The 10723-nt window shown below is 39.8% G+C and overlaps 1 pseudogene; it reads left to right on the top strand.

Annotated features, from left to right (window-relative positions):
* Nucleotides 1-1888: 1888 nt before the first annotated feature.
* Nucleotides 1889-2543, top strand: LOC117694951 (cyclin-dependent kinase 4 pseudogene; annotated as a pseudogene).
* Nucleotides 2544-10723: the final 8180 nt, after the last annotated feature.

Raw genomic sequence — 10723 nt, 5'->3', positions numbered from 1 at the left:
AAAAATGGCATGACTATTTAGAGGTAACCGACTGCTTTCTGATTATATCTGAGAGTCCATAGGAGGGAATGAATGCACACCTGGCCAAAACCATATGGCCAGGCTGGTTCCAGGCCCTGGGTGGGAACTTACCACTGATGTTTTGCTAAATACACATGTAGTCAAACTGTCTTTTAACCACTTATAGTTTCACTTAGAATACTGCTGCTCTCAGCTCTATTGCAGTGAGCAGCAGTTAAACCAGTGATCCATAAATGATCAAAGTGCTAAAAAAAATAAGTGGCTATTGGGTGCTCAGCCTTAAAGGGGACATCTAATATCACCCCTTTCAAGGCTCAGGAAGCATCAGAGAAGACAGGGATGCCTTGAAATGCTCTACCTTTAGATCATTAAATGACTGCTAAGATCATGAACACCACAATATCTATGGCTACGTGCAGACATCAAAAAGTGGGGGGGGGGGTAACCCATGAAATTAGGAGGGGAACTAGTTGAAAAAAATTAGGGAAATTGGGAGGGATAAGAGAGGGTGACCCCCATAGGAAGATCAGCAGTCTAAGTAACCTGGACCCCTGAGATCTCTCAGACACTGAGCCACAAAACAGGTAGTATATATGAACTAGTCTGAAGCCCCTGACACATATACAGCAGAGGAGTGCCTGGTCTGGCCTCAGTGAGGGGAGATGCACCTAATCCTCCAGAGACTTGAGGCCCCAGAGAGTAGGGAGGCCTGGAGGGGTAGGGGCTTGGGGACATCCTCTTGAAGATGGTGGAGAAAGTATTGGATGAGGAACAGTCAGAGGGTGGACCAGGAGGGGGATAACAACTGGGGTAAAAAAAAGGAGAGGGCTAAGAGTGTAGATATGATCAAAATCTTTTGTATACATGTTTGAAATTGTAAAAATTAAATTATAATTTTAAAATGAGAAAAGATGGTTTTGGGTTATGAGCTTAACATTTAGTGGCTGAGCCACTAAATACTTATCCTTATACCCCATAGATAAGTGTAGCTCTTACCTCCCATCAAAGCAGCTTCACATGGAGACTATTTTCAAAAAGCCACAGTTGGTCAAAAACACTTGACTGTGATGTGCCCAGTCTCAGTTGATATACTTACAACATAACTCCTTACACTTAAGACTCAGAGAACATTGTGGAAGAGGAGTGGAAAGATTCTGAGAGCCAGAAAACCAGAAAGTCTGATGTGTCGGGGGGGGGGGGGAAGGTGTCCTTTCTAGATACGGCAGGATAGGTACACCCATGAAAGGCCAACAATATGGCTGCCTAAACAAGACCTAAACAATTCTAATACCAGTTGACAAACCAACATGGGTGGGAGAAATATCAAGTGACCTTACCCCTATAAGAAATTAATGACTACTGAAATATAGAGAGTTATTCCTCATCAGGAATGGACATCCTAATTGTCTGTGCAATACCAAGCAGTCAGCCCTAAAAACATATACATATAAGTGACACTGAGTGAATTCAGCTTCTCATGCTTATATATTTATTCGTGTGTGTGTGTGTGTGTGTGTGTGTGTGTGTGTGTGTGTGTGTGTTTATATTTAAGGCAAAACAGGCCTTAAATTTAAGACGGAGTGGGAGGGTATGGAATGGGTGGAGAGAGGAGAAGGGAGAAATTATGTAATTATATTTTAATAAAAATTTTAGATGCTCAGGATCTACCCAGCATGGAAGAGAGCTTCCTCCTGACTGCCCGAAGGCGACAGTCTTCGTTTGGCTGCCTTTGGATCAAGATGTAGAACTCTGGGCTCCTCCAGCACCAAGTTTGCCTGCATGATGCCATGCTTTCCACCATGATGATAAAGCATGGACCCACTGAAACTAACCTGTTAACTGACTGAGCTGGCTTGGCCACAATGTTATATGACTGATGGATGTCTGTGCTACCTCCCTAACTGATCCAGACATCAAGGTCACTCTAGTGCTTGAGCATATAGACCAGGATCTAAGGACAAACCTGGACAAAACACCCCCACCAGGCTTGCCAGTTGAGACCATCAAAGATCTGATGCATCAGGTTCTAAGCAGCCTAGAGTTTCTTCAGGCAAATTGCATCGCCCCCTGAGACCTGAAGCCAGAGAACATTCTAGTGAAAAGTAATGAGACAGTCAAGCTGGATGACTTTGGTCTAGCCAGAATCCACAGCTATCAGATGGCCCTCACACTTGTGGCTGTTACACTCTAGTACCAGGCTCCTGAAATTCCTTTTCAGTCTATGTACTCAACACCTGTGGACATGTGGCATGTTGACTGTATCTTTGCAGAGATGTTTCATTAAAAGTCCCTCTTCTGTGGAAACTCTGAAGCCGACCAGTTGGGCAAAATCTTTGATTTCGTTGGATTGCCTCCAGAAGATGACTGGCCTCAAGAAGTGTCTCTACTGCAGGAGCCTTTGCCCCTAGAAGGTCTTGGCCATGAGTTGCCGGAAATGCTGACTTTTATCCTACATACGTGAGTCAACTGCCTTCTGAGCCCTGAAGCACTCTTATCTACACAAGGAAGAAGGTGATCTGTAGTGAGAAGAGTGGCTGCCTTTTCCATGCTTCTGGACAGAATCTTCTGGAGAGAATCTCACTGAAATGGCAGCCTGTGCTTTCTCCTGAGGCTGTGGAGACACCCTCAGTTGTTTGTTTGTTTGCTTTTTACAGAAAATATTTTAAGCCTTAAATGTCAATTTACCACCTAACTCTCTTGCCCTTCTATTTCTTTACACTTTGGTGGACATATCATGTATTCTCTTCTCTCTGATTTATATTGGTGTATTTTTTTATATAAGAAAACAAAATAAGACAAGGAGAGAGAGAGAGACAGAGAGAGAGAGAGACAGAGAGAGAGAGAGGCAGAGAGAGAGAAAGAGAGAGAGAGAGAGAGAGAGAGAGAGAGAGAGAGAGAGAGAGAGAGAAAAGAGAGCTTGGTCATGGTGTCTCTTCACCATGGATTTTATTTCACATCAATAAAATCTAAATTAAGTCAGAAGTTGGTACCAGGGACTGGGGTATTTCTGTGATAGGCCTGACCTTGTTTTTGTTTAGAATAATTTGGATTTTATGGCTTTGGATTTGGAAAGCAGTGGAATGATTTAAGTGGGGCAGAATGTGCTATCCTAGTAGAAATATGGAAGACACTGGTGCTGAGAGTGATTTGAACTCCAGTGGTCTCTCTCAAGAGGCTTCAGAGGAGAAGAATTTTTTTATGTGGCCTACAGATCATTCTTGTGATATTTTGGTAACAAATGTAGTTGCTTTTTACCCTGCCCAAAGAGTCTGCCTGAGGTTAAGGTAAAGAGATTTAGATTAACTTCACTGGCAAAGGAAGTCTCAAAAAAGCCTAGGTTAGACTGAAGAGCATTTTGATCAAGCATAGCAAGCATAGAAAGGAAAAACACAAAATGTATGGCTCAAAGAGTAAAGGGGCACCAGGAAGTGGAATGGACCTAAATCCTGTGTTCAATCCTGTGGAACTGGGGGAGTGGTGACCTCAGGGTAAGATCCTACCCAGATAAACTTATTGTTTATGCTTTTGCAGTTGAACAAGGGACAGTTACATACCATGTTAGATATTATTATGATCTGATTATTATTTTCATTTGAACATAAGAAATATGAGTATGTATCAAGTTGACAAAGGATGGATCATGATGCCTATTCTCAGTTGTCAACTTGATTATAACTGGAATGAACTACAATTTAGAACTTATAAAGATCTTGTGAAAAGGTAAAAAAGGCTTAGGTCCAGGTGTGATGGTACATGCTTTCAATCCCAGCATTCAGGAGACAGAGGCATGGAGATCTCTAAGTTCAAGGTCAGTCTACAGAGCAAGTTCTAAAACAGCCAGGCTTAGGAAGTGAAGGAGCTGGGAAACAGAAAGCTGGTGAAAATATAATATACTAAATAACATTAATCCAAGTATAATTATTGACATATAGAAGTTTGGCAACAACTGTCACATAAAATTTTTTGAGGTTTGATGATATTTTGTACATAAAATGTCTCCTATATACTCCTGTGTTGAAGGCTTGTTCTCCACAGTAATGTTCAGAAATGAGACTATGGAGAAGCGATTGGATACTGAAGGCTCTGAACTGAGGGATGTATTACTCGAATTGTTGGACCCATAATCTGTTGGTATTACTGTGAAATGATCAAAGTCATAATGTGGGAGTTTGTTTTAAGGAGATAGAATCCTGGGAGTATAGTCTTAAAAGATATAGCTTCTCAGACATTTTTCTACATTCTCTCCTTCCTAGTATCTTTCCTTAGTCATGTCCTTTTACTGTGATGGTTCTTCTTAAAAGCAATAAATGATGAACTGAAACTGTGAGCCAAAATAAACTTGTCTTTTAAATTAGATATGTTGTTGTCATAACAAAGATCAACTAACATAAAAACCTTAAAATCCCAAATAGGTTAATGAATACATGATATGATAGGGAGTAAATTCCAACTTTAATAGAACACAATTTGTGCTACAGAGATAAAAATCAGTCAGATACACAGTATAGCGCATAATATGCATAGTGTTATATAGGATTGAAATAGTCACCAGTTACAAATAAGCAGTAAGAACTGTCATAAGCTTTATGCAGACTTCAGGGCAAGCACAAATAAAAAAATTCTGGTAAATACAGAAAAAATAAAGTAAAGATAATGAAAGTACACCATTATAAAATATCATCAAACCTCAAAAACATCAAATAGAAAAAAGCTAAATAAAAAATAGAAAACAATTAAAATAGCAATAAGGACCCGGAAGATTCTTCAGTGAGTAAAACCTCTTGCTGTCTAGCCTGATGACCTGGGTTCTATCTCCTGGACCCACACCCACACTGCAAAAGGAAATGATTGTCTTCTGATTTACACATGTGTGCCTACACACACACACACACACACACACACACACACACACACACACCAAACACACACAATGCATTTTTGAAAATAAAATAACGATAATAAGCCAATAACAATCAATGGTTACTTTGAAAGTAAATAGAGTAAATAAATAGGATTCCTAGGCAGACACACCAGTTTTAACAGATGGATACATAAAACTACATTTATAAGCATTAAGGAAGCAAAGTATCATCCTACTTCATGTTGAACCAGATATTAACTACAGACTGTGGACAAGCTTAAGCTTGGACTGCTCTCTAGTGCTGAAATGGTGACAGCACACTAATAGCAGAGTCAGGACAAAGCATAACTTATGGTGGGTGCTACCTAAGTCCCAAATAGAACAAGTATTGACAGAAAAGACAAGAAGCTTGTTTAGAATTTCTAGGAAAACAGCCACAGCCAAATGGGGACGGCTAGAATAATAGATAATGTTCTGATATTCGGAAAATACTACATACCAACAAAAATTTTGAGTTTTGTTTTAGGAAAGCCCTGACCTTATCTTATTACAGAACTGTTGTTCAAATAAGGTGTCAGACACTGGCCAGATAATAATCACTATGAGACAATGCTCAGAGAATTTTAAAATAGTTGTCTTAAAACAATGAACATAAAATAGACCTGAATAAGTCTGGGGAGATAGCAAATGTGCTTGCCACATAAGCCCTGTGACCTGAGTTTGAATCCCTGGAAACTTATAAAGGCAGAAGGAGTGAACCAACTCCACAAAGTTATCTTCTGACAAATCATTGAACTAATGTGAATATATATCGGTGGTAAGTAGATGTTAAAACATGAGCCTGTCACTTTCTAACCCAACCCCATCACCTTTGGACTCATTCTCTTGGTATAGATCCCCCAAGTTCTTACCCACTACCCCTTTCATGCCCATCTCCATCCCCTTCTAACTCCCGACCAACCTGTAGAACTGCTATCTGGGAATCACAGCCAACACACTTGGCTGGGACTCAGGAGTACAACCTTTATCCTCCTCCCCATACTCCATTGTGGTCTCCAAAGACTTACTCAGAAGTTCTGGTGCTGCCTATCCACATGAACCCCTACTCCCAGCCCACTTCCATCCTCTTAGAGCTCTACCTCTTGGTAAAGACCCAGGATCCCTAGTTCTTCCCTGCTGCCCTTTTCCAGCCTTTCTTTCTAGCCCATTTCCATTCCTTTGAGACTCCCCACTGAGAATTAGAATATCTCTCTACCAGGGACCCTATAGCTATCACACTTGGTTTGAATTCAGGGACCCCACAGCTGCCAAACTTGGCTAGGACCCAGAGTGGGCAAGGGCAACCAAAGAATGGAACACCCATCTAACAAAAGTGAGACCAAATATCTATACCAAGAAACACTTCAAATATCATAGCCAAGATCACAGTGCAAAAACACATGAAGAGTCAAGACAATACACCTTTTCCAGAAACCAGAAACTGTATTGACAATATGCCCTGAGAAAAGCAATTGAGCTGAAGCCTAAGACAAGGATTTCAATATACCAATTATGAATATGTTCAAGGACCTTACAGGGGATATGAGGAAACATCAAATAAATACTGTGAATGCACAAACAGTTAAATGAAATAATGAAAATAATTCAAGACATGAAAGTAGAATTTAACAAGGATTTTTACTTCCTTCTCACATTCAGTTACTTGTACTCCATTTGAATTTATTAGGGAGCTTGTTTATATCTCTGATTTTGCAGAATGCTCTTACAAGTTTTCTTTTTAAATTTCTGTCTATTCAGTTGATCCATGTTATCAAATGTGGCATTATAGACTTCACTAACTCTGAATTATATTCCATTATATGCGTGGCCAAATTTTTTCCTTTTAAGAGGAAAAGGGACATATATTAAACAGTGTAATAAAATCTTGATGCTCCATCTTTAAAATAAGTCGAAACTAATGTACTTGCAGAGATACTTCCAACATTATAACCAGTCCTTGTGTCAATTTCTCCTCTATCCAGAAGCAGGTGTCCTGCTCAGAAAAATTCATGTTCCAAACAGGAGGCTAATCCCAAAAGTTCTTTTATCTCATCATGAGTGTCATAACTTTTATTCATTCATCTGCCAAGTGGTTACTTAGGATTTTTCATATACTTTCTATGTCGTCACTATTAGGGCTAATCCAGCAACAAAGATGGGAATGTGTATACATCTTTAAGGTACTGATTTTAATTCTTTTGGATATATCCTCAAAGATTGATTTTTTTGTGAGAAGTCATCACACTCTATTCAAAAGTGGCCATGTCATTCCACATTGTCATAGGGTTCCAATTTTGTGATCTCTCTCTCTCTCTCTCTCTCTCTCTCTTTCTCTCTCTCTTCAGAACATCTCTCCTAATACATGTGGTATGATATTTTATTGTGATTTTAATTTGCTTTTCCCTGCTGACTAGTCATAATGCTTACCTTTTAATATATCAAGTAGATATGCATAAATATTCTTTGGAAAAAAATCCTCTTTGAATCCTTTTCCAATTTTCAAATCAGTTTATTTGGTGACTTTTTTTGTATTGAGTTGTAGGAATTCCTTAATTATTTTGAATATTAAACCTTGATTATACATTGAAAGTATTTTCCAGAAAACATGGATGGAAAGTTTTGTTGGGAGTACTAAGGTTCTTGTGCCCACAGATCTCCAGGGAAACCAGGAATGTTAATCACACAGGGTTGTCTCCTCAAAGGAGAAAAATACCTGTTCTTCCATTCCAAAGGCTGGGAATTGGAAGTGATTAACAGCTTGGGGATCTGCATTGCCTGTTGGATCAGGCCATATCCAGCTTCCACAACCAGGACTAGAAGTGGCTAGTAATCTAAATGACCCTTACATTATCTACATAGCCAAGGGGCAACCCCAAGCTCCCACACCAGGACCTTAGGTGGCTAGGAGCTCAAACAACTTCTATGCTATCTGTATGATTGAGACCATACCAAATCCTTCTCTAGGCCCTTATGCTAATACAGATAGCTATCTCTAGACCTCATCTTCTTGAAAGAAATGGCATGTACTTTGAGTTGAATCCCTATATTATTATGCCTCCTTATACACTAGCGATTCTATCACACCAGGAAACAGGTTTTCCAAATTGTATGTACTGTCTTTAAATATTCTGGCAATAAACATCCTAGAATCAGATTCCCGAAGTTCCACCCAGCCTAAATAAGGCTGAACTGAATTTTTATTCTTACCTCTTCATGGATCATTTTCCTGCCTGCCACGATACCTGAAGGGATCTCCTCAAAGTTTCATGACTTTGAGTTTTGCAATGAATTCTGGACTATGAGAGAAAAATACCAGAGATTTTAAATTAATTTAAAAGTAGGCAAGTAGACAGCGCTGAGTCTGAAAGCTTCTCTGTGTAAGTGGCGACTCACTTGCCAAGCACGTGTGCAACTCTGGATTTCATAATAAACAGCACAAAACAAGAGAAGTTCTGCAAACCAAATTAATTAACGAAACAAAAAGCCATCCTACAGAGTGAAGGTTATATAACTAATTGAATATACCAAAACTCATTGCATTCCATCTTTTTAAAGGGTTTTTTATGGTTCTTGACTTACATCTCAATAAAGATTATTTTGTTTTGTTTCGTTCTTCAAGATAAGGTTTTCTGTATAGCTCTGGCTGTCCTGGAACTGGCTTTGTAGACCAGACTGGCCTTGAACTCATTCATCCACCTTCCTCTGCTAAAATCAAAGGCATGCACTACCTAGCAAGAAAGAAAAAAAAATTAATGATTGAAAAAGAATCCAAAGGAATCTCAAATATCCATCAATTATTACTATTGCTAAAAATTAACATACATATGCATGTGCAAACATTTTAGCATACAAGTCAAAGAGAATAATTGAATTATTACAAAACAAAAAAATATGAAGGCTTCAGTTTGGTAATTAAATGTTACTAAAGGGCCTGGAAGGTGACAACAAACCTTTATTACCAGCATTTATGTGGAATCAGTCATGGGTGGTTTGAGAAAGCTATTCTATGAAGTGATAGTTTCAATAGCAAAACAAAAATGGAAGAGAACATTCTTCAGAATCAGAACAGGGAAGTTCACAGTCCATTCCACATGGCTCAGTCCCACCTGGGGAGAAATTTGGTCCTAGTGCAAAGTGATCACAAGTGGAGAAGGTGGGAATCGTGCCTTAGTACAAAGCAAGCGGTTCAGAAAAGCTGCTTTCAATACCAGATAATTTACAGAAAAATAAGAAGCAGAAAGGGAGAGAAAAAGAACAGAAAGGAGGGAGGGAGAGAGGAGGAGTGTGAGAATGAGAAAGAGCAAGAGAGGGAGAGGAGAGGAGAGGAGAGGAGAGGAGAGGAGAGGAGAGGAGAGGAGAGGAGAGGAGAGGAGAGGAGAGGAGAGGAGAGGAGAGGAGAGAGAGAATTATTGTAGACGAGGCAAAAGTACCATGTGTAATGTAAGTTTCCTCTGAGATTGAAACATTCTATCCTGGGGCAGGAAAGATGGTTCAGTGAGGGGTTAAGAGGCTGCTCTTCCAGAGGACCTGAGTTTAGTTCCCAGAACCCCCATAGCAGCTCACAACTGACTGTGACTTCAATTCTGGGAGATCCAATATCCTCATACAGACAGACAAGCAAGAAAAGCACAAATGCACATTAACTACAAATAAATAAATCATCACAAAATTAATTTAAAAAAGAAATGTTTCATCTTGCAGGAAAGCTGCTTAAGCAGGAAGGTAAATAATTCAAAATAGCTTCAGGAAGTCTCCGAAACTGACAAAATTCATTAGGTCTCTTCTTCTCAAGAGTAAACAATAATGGCTCCGAGAGTCACTCTCAGAGCAGACAAGCTGCAAAGAAGACCATGAAATCAGGTCACCTGTCTACAAGAAGCAGAAACCAGTAAAGATGCCCAGAAGAGGTCTAGACCAATTGAGTCACTTGGAAAGGACATTGTCCAGCCTGTTGATCTGCCCGCAGATCAGTGTGCTACAGGTTCCTAGCTTTGTGTGCTGTCACTCATGCTGGCATGGGCCTTGGTGATGAAGCTCTCATTGAGTTATTTGTGCTCCTTTATGTAATCCCCCTCCTATTATATTCCTGTTAGTAACCTCTGTAAGACTTAGAGTTCACCAAGGTGAACTTTAGTGGTATCAGTACGTTGGTCTGTCATAAGGTCTCTATCTGGGGTGAGTGGACATGTATGCTGCATCGCCCCAGGAACAGTTTTGTCATACCATACCATGGAACTAAACTGACAGCAGAGAGACATGCACAGACCAAATCAAAAAAAAAAAAAAAAAAAAAAAAAAAAAAAAAAACCAGAGACTCCAAAAGCACCACAATCAGCTGAATGTGTAGCTCAAGTCGGTACATCCTTGCCTAGGGTGCACTAAACCAAGCAAGATGATCCATGAACATCATCCTGGAAATTAAGTGACGATTATAGGAGGTTCCAAGTAGGATGCCTTCCTGAAACATGAGGGTCTGTCTCGAATGAATGAATGAATGAATACAAATAAAGCATAACCAACACTGGATGCATTACCAGGTAGGTTTGCAGTACAAGGAGACAGTAGTAAAGACAGGGTCTGCATACTTTACAGGTTCTGAACACATTTGCTCTTCTCGGCATTTAATACAAACCAGGGCCAAGAAGCCCTTTGATAAGAGCCAGGCTGAGTCGGTGGCTAGGCATCTGCAGAAACAAAGATCCCTCCCTGTACAGTCCACTCTGGCAACCAAGGCAAATGTCAGAGGACTTATCTTAGATTCCTTGTCCATTTCTCTGATAAAACACCCTGACAAAAGCATCT

This window comes from Arvicanthis niloticus, chromosome X, assembly GCF_011762505.2.
Source record: "Arvicanthis niloticus isolate mArvNil1 chromosome X, mArvNil1.pat.X, whole genome shotgun sequence".
Classification (NCBI taxonomy): Eukaryota; Metazoa; Chordata; class Mammalia; order Rodentia; family Muridae; genus Arvicanthis; species Arvicanthis niloticus.
Note: the sequence above shows the minus strand (reverse complement) of the source record. Positions and strands in the feature narration are given on the sequence as shown.